Source organism: Babylonia areolata, chromosome 7 (genome assembly GCF_041734735.1).
Source record: "Babylonia areolata isolate BAREFJ2019XMU chromosome 7, ASM4173473v1, whole genome shotgun sequence".
NCBI classification, from domain to species: Eukaryota; Metazoa; Mollusca; class Gastropoda; order Neogastropoda; family Buccinidae; genus Babylonia; species Babylonia areolata.
Genome location: NC_134882.1, coordinates 20871518 through 20886745, shown reverse-complemented (window position 1 = coordinate 20886745; position 15228 = coordinate 20871518). Strand labels below are relative to the sequence as shown.

General features: G+C 46.0%; 1 long non-coding RNA gene across 1 annotated transcript; it reads left to right on the top strand.

Annotated features, from left to right (window-relative positions):
* The first annotated feature begins 2423 nt into the window (after positions 1-2423).
* On the top strand, positions 2424-14251 carry LOC143283836 (uncharacterized). The gene is made up of 2 exons (XR_013055456.1): positions 2424-2725; positions 13146-14251. It is a non-coding gene; the product is annotated as an uncharacterized LOC143283836 (long non-coding RNA).
* The last annotated feature ends 977 nt before the right edge of the window (positions 14252-15228 follow it).

Below are 15228 nucleotides of genomic sequence, written 5' to 3'. Positions count from 1 at the left end.
ATTTAGGAACACCTGATTGGTCAAAATATCCCCAAACAAGAATGATGTCCCCTGATTGGAAATTTGGTCTAACACCACAAATAGTCAAACAGGACAGATGGAGACAGCGGAGACGCAGTTTAATAATAAAAATAAATGCAAGTTCATATAGCGCAGTACCCCATCTCAGATGGGGATCACTGTGCTTTACAATACAATATACTAGTTTAAGATTAAATGATATAAAATACGAACAAAGTCAAAAGTCTCACATGACATTGGCTAAAATATACATATAAGTCTAAGACTAAGTGACATAAAAAATTTAAAAAAATTAAATGTCATTCAACACAGGCACCATGACAGTCTCAATCACAAAGGCCAAAATCACAGCAAAAGAAAGCATATCACATTCAGATTCACCATAGTCAAAAATAAACACCAAGGAACCAGGCATCACACGCATTAAAATAATCACTAATGCATACAAATCAACACAAAGAGCACATCCAGCAGTAAGATTACAGCAAGCAAAAGCAGATGGAAAAAGTTTCAGTGAGAATAGTACAGTTTGAAAGATATGTTTTGAATGCTCTTTTGAATGCGGGTGTTGGGGTGTAACCGCCTCATCTGTCAATACATTCAAAAACAGGCTGGATGCACACTGGACTGAGGAGTGTACCCATTCTCTAAGACCCAGAATGCTACTACTAGTGTGTGCCACGCATGCCATACACAGTCTAATGTGTAGTATTTTCTTTTTCCTGGAGCGGTGAACAGGCCTGTTAGGCCTTCTACACCGCAAGAATCAAGTATCAAGTAAGTAAGTATCCAGTGTAAAGTACAGATGTGCATATGAGGGAAATGAATTCCATTGTTTATGTGCAGCAAAAGAAAAGGAACGTTTACCATATGTTTTTATACGAATCTCTGGAACAGACAGTGTACGCTTGTCATCTGAAGAACCGAGTTGTCTGGATGGTGAATAGACAGAAAGTAGATCGATCTGTAAGATAGACAGGACAAGAATCAGCGAAGAAATTGTGACAGGGGACTGAGAGTTTGTATTGTATTTGTGCCTCTTACACACACACACACACACACACACACACACACACACACACACACACACACACACACACACACACACACACACACATATATATATATATATATATATATATATATATATATATATATAGAGAGAGAGAGAGAGAGAGAGAGAGAGAGAGAGAGAGAGAGAGATATCATATCATATCATATCAAGGCGTGCAGGCCTGACGAGGCCTTTTGCCCGCTTGATGTGGGGAAGAAAAAGAGAGTCCCCACATATGTCTGATGCATTTTTCAACATTGAGTGCGCAATGCTTGAAAAATCAATAAATATGTAAATGAGTTTTGTAATTTAAATTTTTCAAATGAATATCAAGATAATTTTTAAATGTATTCACTGTTCCTGCGGAAACAACATCTTGTGACAAATTGTTCCAAACATTTGTTACTCTGTTAGTAAAGAAATGTGCAAATCTGGAAGTTTTAACTGAAACTTTTAATAGTTTGTATGAATGGCCTCTTGTGGTACTGTTCTCATTCAATGTAAACAAAAAGTTTATGGTTCTGCTGTCATATAATCCATGTGTCATTTTATACATCTCTATTAAATCACCACGCAGTCTTCTATATTCTAAACTAGGTAACTTAAGTGCTTGCAACCTACTTTCATAGTCCATATCAGCAAAGCCAATGATTCTTTTAGTGAATCTTCGTTGAACATTTTCAATACTGTCTGTATGTTTCACTAAACCCGTATTCCAAACAACATTCCCATATTCTAAGACTGGCCTGACTAATGACTTAAATAATGGCACCATTATGTCTTTACTTTTACACTGTATGTTTCCAACTAGCATTCCGGTCAATCTATTGGCTTTTTTAATGGTTTCATTAATATGAACATCAAAAGAGAGACCAGAGTCAACAATGACTCCAAGATCTCTCTCCGATGAAGTCTCCTGCAAGTCCGTACCATTCATATAATACTTATAATGTGGATTATTTCTGCCTACGTGTAAAACTTTACATTTATTGTTATTAAATTTAATTTGCCATCTATCAGTCCAGTGTACTAAATTATCAATACTAACTTGTAATTTCAATCTACCGACATCAGAATCTACTTCCTCATAGATCTTTGTATCGTCACACAAAATGAAATCAAACCATTGGAGGGAGGGATGAAACGTTTGGGCCAGCCCTGGGGTGTGTGGGGGCTTGGGCGAGAGCGTGGGCGTGAGGGTCATACTGATGAAGAACAATCATGTAAACAACAATAGGTGTATCTGAATAGAAAACGCGATACGAAGTAATAGTGGTCGAGAGAGGGAGGCGGTATTTTGTCAGGCACAAGACGATCAGGCGACTTTCACGGTCGTTAAACATTTACTACTTTGATATTTTCTGTGGTGGAGCCCCAGATTGCACTTCCGCTGAGGTTCTCAACGTGCTTTGCAGTGACTGACCTTCAGATTTTCAGTTCCAGCGAGCATTGAATTTTGCCGATCAGTAAAAATATCCAGTTGACGAACTGACGGGAAAATGATCCGTTTGTCAGCATCTCGTGGATCTGGCGGAGGCGGTGACCCAGAAACGGAGAGAAGGCGTATTGAATCGGAAAAACAACAGGCTTTCCTGTTGACCGCCCAGAACGTTGTTCTCTTTTCCATCACTGTCGGGATTATTCGTGCAGGTAGGCTTAACGTGTATGTTTGTCGCTCGACTCACTGGCACTGTGTGAAGTACTTGTTTAACTAGCCTACTTGTTGTTGCACAGGGATTTACGTTGGCCTTTTCCGAATATATATTCAATAAGCAAAGTACCAGGTGGTGGCAGTGAAAATTTAAATATTCATTACAGTGACTGAAATGTGATTTTTGGCAAACAACATGACAATATAAGAAAAACAAAACAAAACAAAAAGAGTAAGTGAATATCTTGATAGGTTCTGATGATATTCCATTTTAAAGATATGAGATGCGTACATGCTGTTAGTACTTAATATTTTCACAATTTCAGTCATACTGTACTGTCCATGAGGGTACTGTAAATGTGTAATAAAAACTCATATACTTCTAAAAACCTTATGATAATGGCATATTGCACAAGAAAACAATTACAGTCCAGCAGCAAAGAAATTGGAAAATATGCCTGTCAAAGTAAGGGGAAATAGAAAATCAAGACATGTCAATCTGCACAGAATAGCAACTTTGAAGTTCTACAGCACTGAAAAGAATAGACAGTTGCATTTCATAATAAAATATCTTGCAGAATACATCACAAAAAGTGCACTGAATTTTTTTTCAGGCAAGATAATTAACTGAATTATAAGTATCAGAGTCTCAACTTTGAAAAATCTTCAATTTGACCAGCGGATAAAAGACTGTTTATTGGGGTAGCATGCTGCAAAGATGAATATTTCAGTAACTATCACAAGTAGAACCAGCAAATTTTGTTTGTGTGTTAAGTTCAATGTCAGCTTTCAAAATAAATTAAAACCAACCTTAAAACTTCACTCTAAAGTTGGCAGAAAAGGAATACCTGATTTTCTCATAAAAAAAAAGGTGCACATTGTGGATGAGACTTATTCAAAATTTTTGTTTTTGAAAAAATATTGAAGTTACAGCCACAATAAGTTGCCAGTGGTCTTGGCTGATCAGCTTCTGCAAAATTACTGCAAAATTTTAAACAAATGCAACTTGAGAGCATTATACAGAATGGGTAGGTTGATGGGGCATTCCACGACAAAGGTTCCCAGGAGGGAGCAAATATTACTTAAGTTGCTAGCAAAAATGACAGATATATGAATCTATTTTCTTTCAGCTCTCTAGCTTTTTCTTCCATCCATGAACTCAGTCATGCATTTCATTATAGAAGAACCACAATAAATAAGAAATAAAAGGTGGATGATGCATCTTTATTTCTTCACAAAATGGCATTCAGAAGAGAGGCAAGGCCTTCAAGACTCACTTGTGATACACTTTAAAAAAAAAAAATCAATCTAATCGTTAAAATGTGTTCTGTATTTGTTATTATAAAGCTTCACGTTTAAAAAAAAAAAAAAAAAAAAAAGAAGTCCTAACCAGATTTGAACCCCGCGTGTTCGGGTGAGAAGAAACTGCCTTATCCATTACACTATCGTGGCTCCTTAACTGACGTTCTAAAATTTAATATTTGAACATAATTTTTTAAAGGGCGATAAATCAATTGCGGTATTCGCAGTGAGAACGCTGTTTAAATCATATTATTCTGGTGTATCTTGGGCATTCAAAAAATCTTTAAGGGCAATAAAAAATTCTTTTTAATAGCTATCGCCGCAATCACACTGCAACATTTAGCCATTTTCACTAGATCTAGATAGATGTACAAGTTTAGTTACACCTGCCGGGAATGTAGTACGACACGGTCGATTCAATTTGTCTTTTATGTTCATTCTAGTTTTATAGTTTTAAAGTTGATATGAAAATTTAGTATTTTGTTAAACTAATAACATGTAGAGCCAAGTACAAGTACTTCTAAACGTCGTAAGAAGTGAAAAGGACTTCATTTTGAGAAAAGTCAAGACTGGAAATTTTTTCGTTTCATCTTGATCAGTTCAAGGGTATTAACTCGCATGGTTTACAATTTTTAACTGTGAATTCCGACTGATTCTGTGGATATTTTTATGGCAGTTTGGGGCATAATCCAGTAAGTGATGAGGCGTTCACAAATCTTTCTCTGAATAAATATTTAACGGTCTCCTTCTCCAACTTTCCATCACATGTTACCATGTATTGTCCATTGAATATAGGATTGAACGGGCAGGTCAACAACTTGAAACAAAATGGCATCGTTCGCATTCGCGTTCGCGAAGAATATGAGCACGCGCTTTGAATGTGTATAAATATGTGTACGCAATTGATTTTTGCCCATGACCTTCAGGGCTCAGCCAACAGATCTGTAAAGTCCACTCGTCGTATTGATTTTAGTATTTTCCGAAAAAGACCACTTGGGCGAATCAATACAGTGAAAGCCCTGTACACAGAGAGTAAAACACACAAACTTTTTATTTATTGAGTATGATTTCAAAATGTAATGTTTAAGATGAGAAAGATCAGTTTAAAGCAAATTAAGTCCCCTAGCATTAATTACAGAGTAATTTCCCTATTTTACTATATGCCCCAAAACGTTTGCAAAATAAATAAAACTTCCATGCTTAGCAAAAGAAGTTCCTGTTTGAACAAAAAATGATAATAATGACTGCTCTTGTTGTTGTGTCAGAATATCAGATCAAAGTGCCAAGTTTAGAGGATACAAAAAATATAAATATAACAGTAAATGCAGTTTGCATACAATTAGGCTTCATTTTTTATCTTTTTGTGCCCATCCCAGAGGTGCAATATTGTTTTAAACAAGATGACTGGAAAGAACTGAGTTTTTCCTAGTTTTATGCCTAATTTGGTGTCAACTGACAAAGTATTTCCAGAGAAAATGTCAATGTTAAAGTTTACCACGGACACACACACACACACACAGCCGAACATCGGGTTAAAACATAGACTCACTTTGTTTACACAAGTGAGTCAAAAATGCACACCAAAAAATCTCTTTTTTGGCACTCACAGGTTTCCTGGCATCAGCAATAACATGCTGCTCGCTACCTGAGATGTTCATACTGGCCTTTTGCTTTAAACTGATCTTTCTCATCTTAAACATTACATTTTCTTTTCTTTTTTCTTCTCCCAAGCTTATCCATCATATTTAATACAGAGCACTTTTCAACCATTTTTAAAATCTCTTTTTTTTTTCCTCCTAATGATTCCTTTACAGGATAAAGCATGAAGCACAAGTGAGTCTTGAAGGCTTTGCCTCTTGTTCACTTTTTGTATAACTGATAACACTAATTTTGGTGTCATATACTGTACCATGTCAAACTGATGCCAACTAGGCCTATGGTTTGCTCTGTTTGGCCAAATTTCGCGCGGCTAACAGTGAAAAGACGCCCCTCTTAGTCTGGCCCGCTCTTAGCCAATCAAACGCCTCTAACAGCTATAAGCGCTGAATCATTCCTTTGGCCAAGGCTCTCCACGCCATCTTGTCAGGTTTTCGCTCTGTCTCGTCTAACGCTTTTTTTGGCTATTAAGCGTTTTCATTTGGCCTTATTTTGTTGTATGCGGCTTGCATGTGTATTGTGCTTACATTCTGTGTACTCGTTTCGACTCGGCCCCCTCGATTTCTTCGTATTTTTCTACCTCTGAGTCGATCCTGTCTTTCCTTTCTCTGTTGGGGATCGTATTGTTCGCTGGGTGCTTACGCGCGGTACCATGCCTCGTTTGCCATCCTACGAAGGCAGGGATCATGATGCTGGCAGAGATACTCGCCAAGAGACTCTCCCAGGCCCGGAGCTCATGATTTCTCCCGATAGGGACTGCGGCGATGCGTCTGCAGACGCTGATCGCGGAGGGGACGCTCGTCCCGATAAAACGGTCATGAAGGGGACCGGGGGGAAAGGGATTCGAGCATCACCTCCCGAAGTGTCCCAGCGCAAGGCGGGTGGAAGGGGGAGTAGCACGTCCTCTCTTGGTGGTGGGAACTCGCGGCTGGGTGCGGACTCCCAAGGGGAGGCCGCCCCCCGCCGTTACCCGGGTCCCCACACGGAGACGGCCCTCAGGGGCCCCAGTGCTGTTTCCCCTCCTCCCTTCTCGGTCGACCCCCCTCCCCCACCTCCTCCTGGGGGAGAAAAACAGTTGGTTCCGGGGGGGGACCTCCACTTAGTCCACCCCGGGCCAAGCCACCCCAGTCTCCCCACGGGAGGGGATTCTGGGCGTGTGGCAACCTGCTCTGCAGGTCTCCCCGCTATCCGGCCGGTCTCCCCTGCTGGGGGAGTCCCGCGCGTGTCAGGCGGTTCCGGGCAGTCAGACCGCCGGCCTTTCGGCCTGTCTGACACCCAAGTCGGACCTGACCTCCCTCCGACTTGGCCAGGTTTTTCCCTTCAACGAGGTCAAGGCACCAGTGACTGGGGCTGGGGTCACGGGATGGCTGGTGCCCACGGGTGGTATCCCCCATTCTACCCGTACTGGGGTGCACCTATGGTGCATGCTGGGTTCCCGGGAGGACCAGGGACTAACCCCTGGTCCGCTCCCCACCGGACCCAACCCAGCACAGACCACAGAGTGACACACACAGCCCCGACAAGAGGGATTGACTCTTCGTTGGGCAGGTCGAGCTCCTCGACCAGTGTTAACACAACAGCCTCGAATCGGTCCTCTGTCAGCACGCAGGTGACCGCCACGGTCACTACGGCTTCCTTTTCAGGACCGATGGCAGCTGAGGGACCCCGCTCAGCCCGTGGGAGCCTGCTGGTCCCACCTACCCAGCCCTCGGTCCTAAAAGGAGATGAGTGGGTGTTCGTCCCCTCACAGCACTCGTGGGTCCCTCTGGCGTCCAGGGACGCTCTCTCTGAGAAGGTGTGGCACCCACCATCCCAAGCATGGTTGGACCTACGGTCCACACACTCCCCACCCTCTTCAGGTGTCAAGGACATAACAGAGGAGACCAGGGTCCCTGCTCGGGATCGCCCCAGCTCATCCCGCTGGGCTGACCACATCCCACAGGACGCCCCCGTGGGTACATCCACTTGGGATGGCACCCAGCAGGGGATGGACTGTGAACAAGAAGGACAGCCCCTGTCTTCGGATGAGGACGAACAAGCAGATGAGCACTCTTCGCCCCCATCCCAGTGCGACAGATGGAGCCCACGCCTCCCTAGGGACCAGCCTGAACCAAACTCAGACTTTTTTTTTTTTTTTTTTTTTTTTTTTCCTGCCCCATCATCCGCACCGTTTCAGTGGCATTACTCCCACGCCGCTCATTTAGATTCCCCCATACACGGCCACACCCGGGTTCGTCCGTCGCAGTTCCAGCGTCGGCAGTCCACAGGGAACCATCGATGTTAGGTCGCCAGAAGGCCACACACCAGAGGAGACCCTGCACTGCTGCTGAGTCACTTCGGTGGTGTTCAGTGGTGCCTGTTCTGATTTTACGTACTTAGGACACCACCTACTAAGCCCCCTACTAACGACAATAATGGCTTAGTCGCGGAGCCAGACTGAGTGAGCGTCCCTCCCAGAGTGGAGACCGCCACCACGTCCCTCAAACAACAGCCCCCGACGAATCCGCCGATACTGACGACATTGACAGGACTCACCCCAAGCACAGAAGTGGAGGGGTATCGAAACTGAGGTCACCATGAGAGCAGGGCATGAAAGGCCACAGACTTTGAGACTATTTTGTTTATATTGATGACGATGAAGGAGGAGGAGGATGACGATGATGATGACGATGTTGCTATGGAGGTCCATTTTGGTTTGGGACTGCGTGACAAGGCTGTACTCTACGCTTCCTGTCATAATGATATCCCGGCGTTAACCAGGCCCGAGAGATACAGACACTTGCAGTGTTGGTCAAATAATTAGAGCAACACACCCAAAGACGCATCCTTGAAGTGGATGACACTCGACTGTGTGGTCCCAGTCTCCCCATTTAAGCCCACAGCACACTCAACTCTGGGTAGGAGCCGGCCACGGGCCGAAAAACCCACCTCCGCTGGGATTCGAACCGGCGTCCTCCCAGCCGTCAGTCCGCGACGCTAACCACTTCGCCACGGCGGCTGGTCGGACTTTGCCAAGATCGAACTGACCCTCCCCAATAGGGTCACACATGCTGAATCAGTCCCTCAGGCAACTTTGTCACCCTTAACCCTCCTACGGTCAGGTGACTCTAACTCCAGAACCACAAGGCGACTCAGAGTGCCAGAAATGGCTCAGGAGTGGCTTAATAAGCCAGCCCGCACCGTCAGGGGTGCTGCTTCCATCCCTCCTCCAGGCAGGGAGTCACTCTCTGCCCCGGGCGCTTTTGCCCCAGGCAAGTTCCTTAAAGATCCCTCCAAGGGAGGAGTGTGGTCCTGGTACACACAGGACCACCCTGCCTACAGGGAAGCAGAGCCCTCCGCGCAGGACAGGATGTTGGTCTCACAGCGCACCACCTTCCCCACCTCAGCTACTCTTCCCTTTAAGACATTTGCAGAGTGGGACAAACTGGCCCGCCGCTGCCTCCTCGAGGTGTCCACGGCTTATACCTTCTTTGACGCGTTCCTCCACAGAGCCAATGAGCTGTGGGAACGACGTCCAGTTCAGCAGGACACAGAGTCTCCTTCCTCTGGCCTGCCTGGCCTCTTCTCAGACCCGAGGTTAAACACTTTTGGCAATCGAGTAGCGTCTGGTCTCACGGCAGCTGCAGACGCAGCTACCAGCCTTCACTTCAATACGGTGCTAGCGCGGCGGGATGCTGTTCTCTGCCTCTCTAACATTCCAGTAGAGGAGAGGGCTGCTCTGCGGTCCATCCCAGCACAGCAGCACTCCCTCTTCGGCCAGTATGCGCCGCATTTTGTCAGCCACAGGGCAGAGACAAACCGGGAGGTGGCCTCATATTTAGCCCAATCCTCCCAGGGGCGCCAGGGTTCTATGCCTTTGAAGAGACCCGCCACCAGGGCTCCTCCATATACCTCGCCTCCTAAGCCAAAGCGGCGTGCTCAGAATCAGCGGCAGAGGAACAAACCACCTCATGGCCGTCCAAGCCGTCCGGCCATGCCCAAGGCCAGAAGGCAGCACCCCCAATGACTGGGCCCCGATTCAGCACCGCCAGTCGTTCAGCCCCTCCAAGTAGGAAACTTGTCCCGGCACGCGCATCAGTGGCGTGCTCTGGGACTCAACGACTGGATTGTGTCGGTGCTAGAGTCGGGGTACATGCTCCCTTGGGTGGGGGACCGCCCCCCTCTAAGATCCACTCCTCCTCCTTATGTGCCCAGCTCGATGGAGCAGGAGAGCGTCTTAGAGAAAGAGATATCGCACCTACTCCTCATAGGGGCGATATCTCAACTCTCGGACCCGGGCCCCGGTTTTTACGGCCGGTTGTTCATGATTCCAAAAGTCTCCGGAGGGTGGAGACCAGTCCTGGACTTGTCCCCCCTCAACAGATTCCTCCCCAAGATGAAATTCAAGATGGACACACAGGCACAGATTCGGGAGACCATGCAACGGGGAGATTGGGCGACGTCCATCGATCTGAAAGATGCTTATTTCCATATCCTCATCCACCCGGCATCCCGCCGGTACCAGAGGTTCGTGTGGAGGGACAGAGTGTTCCAGTTCTCTGCCCTCCCATTTGGTCTGTCCCTTGCCCCTTTCCTGTTTACCAAGGTGGTGCGGGAATTGGTGTCAATCGTCCGGTCGGAGTCCATTCGGCTCTGTGTGTACCTGGACGACTGGCTTATTCTGGCCCAGTCACAGGCTCTGTGCCAGAGTCATACAGCCAGACTTCTAGACCTGTGCTCCCAACTGGGCTTCATCACGAACCAGGAGAAATGCGATCTGTCCCTGAGCCAGTCCTTCGACTTCTTAGGGATGAGATTCGACACGCGGTCCATGATAGTCTCTCCGACGCCAGATCGGTGGGACCGTCTGGCAGGCCTCCTCAACCACTTGCGCCATTCCTCCCAAGCAACGGCGCGGACACTTTCTTCCCTCCTGGGCATGATGGAGTCCATGGCACCTCTCATCCCTCTGGGCAGGGTTCTCAAGCGCCCTCTTCAGAGGGCACTCAGGCTACGGTGGTCCCAGAGCACTCAGCCATGGGATACCCGGATATGTCTGGGCGAGTGGTTCCTCGAGGTGACATCAGAGTGGTTAACCACCCCTCTTCTGACACAGGGGGTGCCCATAGCCCCACCTACTCTTCAGGTGGCACTATTCACAGACGCCTCCTCCATGGGCTGGGGAGCCCACATGGACTCACTCCATGCAGCAGGGACTTGGTCCCCGGAGGAGCGCCTATGCCACATCAATGTTCTGGAACTGGAGGCAGTTCGCAGGGCTCTCCAGCACTTCATAGCGGAGGCCAAAGGCAAGACCATTCGCTTGTTCACGGACAATACAACAGTCGCTTGTTACGTGAACAAAGGGGGCGGAGCGCACTCGGCAGACCTCTCTCTGCGGACCGAGGCTCTCCTCCGTTGGTGCCACAGCAGGGGCATTGCACTTTCAGCGAGACACATAGCAGGGAAAGACAACATTTTGGCAGATGCTCTCAGCAGGTCCAAGAGTGTCATACACACAGAGTGGACCCTGGACAAGGACACCCTGCAAGGAGTGTGGGAACAGTGGTTCCGGCCGATGGTGGACCTCTTTGCGACAAGGTTCAGCAAGAGACTTCCCACTTACGTCTCTCCAGTCGCCGACCCAGAAGCATGGGCAGTGGACGCTCTCTCTCTAGACTGGAGCAGTCTGATTGCCTACGCGTTTCCTCCCTTTCCAATCCTGTCCAAGGTGATACGGAAAGCCAGGTTGGAACGCCCGCAGATGATCCTCATTGCGCCGAAATGGCCAGCCCAGCCCTGGTTTCCGGTCCTTCAGTCCCTGACACATGTTCCACCACTGGAACTGGAAACCAAACCTCATCTGCTGAGGCAGCCTCGTTCGGGCATTCCTCACTCCAATCCTCAGATGCTCCACCTGCACGCGTGGCTGCTGTGCGGGCGGATCTGTCAGCATCACCATTGAAGTCTTCCACCCCTCGGTCAGCCTCTGTGTCCGCCGCGCTGACCAAGGGGGGTGCCTCCTCCGACCTCCTCTCCATAGTCTCCAAAGCCAGGAGGGAGGGAACAGAGACTTTGTATGACTTTCGATGGAAGAAATGGCTGAGTTGGTGTACAGCTCAGAACATTCCCCCTACTAACCCTGCGAGCATGCAGCTGGCCAACGTTTTGGCTCACTGCTCCTCGGTTCTCAACCTGTCTGCTAGTTCTGTGAGAGGGTACAGGTCTGCCATTTGTACCACTATCAAACAGCTAGGTGGTCCCGCTTTTGAAGCTGATTTCCTGCTCAGAGAAGTGGCTAGGGGCGCCTCTCTGAAGGAAGCTAGGAATCCCAGAAGAGTGCCCCTCTGGGACTTGTTCCTGGTGCTGGATTTCATTCGAAAACAGCCCTTTGAGCCATTGGGGACTATTCCTTTTGACCTGCTCACTCTCAAGACCACTTTCCTTCTGTTGCTGGCCACGGGCCATCGTAGAAGTGAGATTCATGGTCTTAGTGGTATGTCACAAGATCTAGCATTCCACAGAGATGGTTCCATCACTCTTCGTTTCCTTCCAGAGTTTCTGGCTAAGAACCAAGACCCCGAGGTCCCTTCCCCCTCTCTGAGGGTCAGACCTTTGTCGGATATTCTGGCACAAGATGATGAAGATAGGCATCTCTGCCCCGTTCGGTGCCTCAAATACTATTGCAATAGGTCTCGCCATAAGCGTTCTTCTCAGAAGCGCCTTCTCATCTCCCTCAATGAGAATTACAAGAAAGATATCGCTGCAGGCACCATTTCCCGCTGGGTTTCCCAAGTCATTCGTAGAGCCTACTCTCATGCACACAAGGATCTCAGTTGTCTTAATCCCAGAACACACGAAGTGCGGGCCATAGCTACTTCGGCTGCTTTCCAGCACTCGGTACCACTGCAGCATGTCTTGGAGGCAGCCTTCTGGCGGTCGGAGAATCCCTTCATCAACTTCTACCTCCGGGATTTCCGTATGACCAGGGCTGACGGTTCCAAGGGGATTTCCTTTGTCGCGGCTAACACTGCCGTCTCAGTTTCAAGGGCTCCCCATACGAACCAGTAGGCGTTGCCCTCCTCCATTTGCTTTAAATTCTGCATCAGTTTGACATGGTACAGTATATGACACCAAAAGGAGGAGTTTGTATTATACTCCATGTTTGGTGTTTACATATACTTACCATGTCAAACTCGAATGCCCGCCCGTCTGTCCCCGCGTCTCCGCCGTGGTTCTCATGGAGCATTTTCATTCATGGCCACGGAATGATTCAGCGCTTATAGCTGTTAGAGGCGTTTGATTGGCTAAGAGCGGGCCAGACTAAGAGGGGCGTCTTTTCACTGTTAGCCGCGCGAAATTTGGCCAAACAGAGCAAACCATAGGCCTAGTTTGCATCAGTTTGACATGGTAAGTATATGTAAACACCAAACATGGAGTATAATACAAACTCCTCCTTTGTCTCATCTGTTTTTGTTGCAGTTCCTTGGATCATGGCTCAGCTGAAATGCCCATAAATACACCTGATCATGATGGTGTGTGGATGGAGCTGTGGAGGCATGCTGTCAGATGCTGTAGAGATGGAATGACTGGAATTAGTGACAATGCCAAGAACTGTTGTTCCGACATGAAAGGCTTTATGAAAACCACGGATCATTTTGAAAATATTTTTTGATGCTTGTGTAATAGTGATAGAATATCTCCATCCATCTTGTGCAAGTGTGTAAACTTGTGAATGTGTACTATATTACTTGTGTGTGTGTTTGTGTGTGTGTTCGCATGCAGTTGTCATTTGTGTGTATGTGTGTGTGATTTGAAAGGTTGATGTAAGCAGTACGAAGTGCTTCATGAAGAATTGGTTTGTGAGATTTGAGGCGAAGATCCATTTAATGTAACCTGCACTGTACACATCTGAATAGTCTCCACTGCATGTGCCAGTGTACCATATATAGTATGTACACACATTCATGCATTTGAATGAACATGAACACTGGCATATACAGATATATTACAATATGCGCAATCATCATAAAAAAACAACATGGCTTGCTCACACACATGCTGAGTGATTTGTCAAATAGCTAGGTCGCACATGTACATTATTCATGCATGTATTTTACACTCATGCATACACTCACAATGTTTTTTGTTCTTTTTTTATTGTATGAATTTATATGCTTGCACAGATTATTATTGAATCCCTCAGTCACACACAGAGATCTTGACAGAACAGTATGAGAGGGTGTGTTTAAAAAAGCAGGACGGTGGGGCTGTCCCTGATTGTATATTATCGTTGGACAGTGTTCCCAAATCTGCTGGTATGTATCTTTCTTATCCCCTATAAATGCATTTGTTTTGGTTACAGTCGCTCAGAACTTTGATACCATTTGTCAAGTCTGTCTTTCAGAAAATCAGATGAACAGCAAGTTTCACTTGTAGGAATGCATCTCATTATGTACATTAGATAGCATCTTTTTAATACTGAAAACCAAGTTCATCATTGCAATGATTATTCAGTATTGAGAATGTTCATTGCTTTGATATAAATAGAGTTAGTATGTCTTTAAATAAAAGAAAATCCAATGTTTTACTTTCCTCTGTGGTAATTTTTGGTTATGTGTATGTCAGTTTGTACATGTTTGAGTGGGTTTTCTTTCATATATAATTATACATTATATTTTTCATGACTGTATTGTGAAAATTGAAAGAAAAATACAAATCATGATTCAAGAGAGGAACAATGGATAAATAGTACTGTTTACTCTATCAGTCTACGACCATCAAACTTAACTTTGGCTTTAAATTTGTGGTTCTGATCCTGGTAGAACTTAATGGATTAAAGGGGATACAAAGTGTAATAGCACCATACTGTAAAATCCTGGCGAATGGGTAAATGATAACAGAACTGTGCATTAACCCCTAGGCTGCCTATATGACTAGATAACTCATCAGCGCAAGCATGTACGATTTGCTGCAACAATGACGAGATAACTTGTCATCGAAATATTCTGTCTTTTTCCTGGTTTGCATTGAGTCGTTGACAAAAATACTGGTAGTTTTAGCTTGGGGAATCTTTCTAGATTCTATTCATAGCTAGAAACCCCATCTACATCATGAGGCAGTCCTTTATTTGAACATTTTGGTTGGGTTACTGCCGCAGTGTTTGCCTGGCTCCTCTCCTCGCTTGTTCAACAAAATGTCGGATACCGTGCTCAAGACATGCCATCGTGGCACACTAAATCGACCAAGATTGCTTTCTTCAGCTGATGCTCAGAAAGAATTGAAGCGTAAATTCAAAGGAGAAGACAGTGAGCGATGAACATTTATAGAACAATTTGATAGAATTTAAAGGGAGCAATCAAGTGACTGGCCAAGATATGACTATCAGTGAGTGATGCCAGTGTAACAGGCCGAAACCTATCCCTGGCTGGTTCTTACCTCGGGTAGGAAGTAGGAAGTAAGCCATTTCTTATCCCTCCTGGCTGGAATATACACCCTGTGTGCACTTAGCTCACCCAACCAGCTTGTATCGCATTTACATTAATGATGATAATGATAATAATAA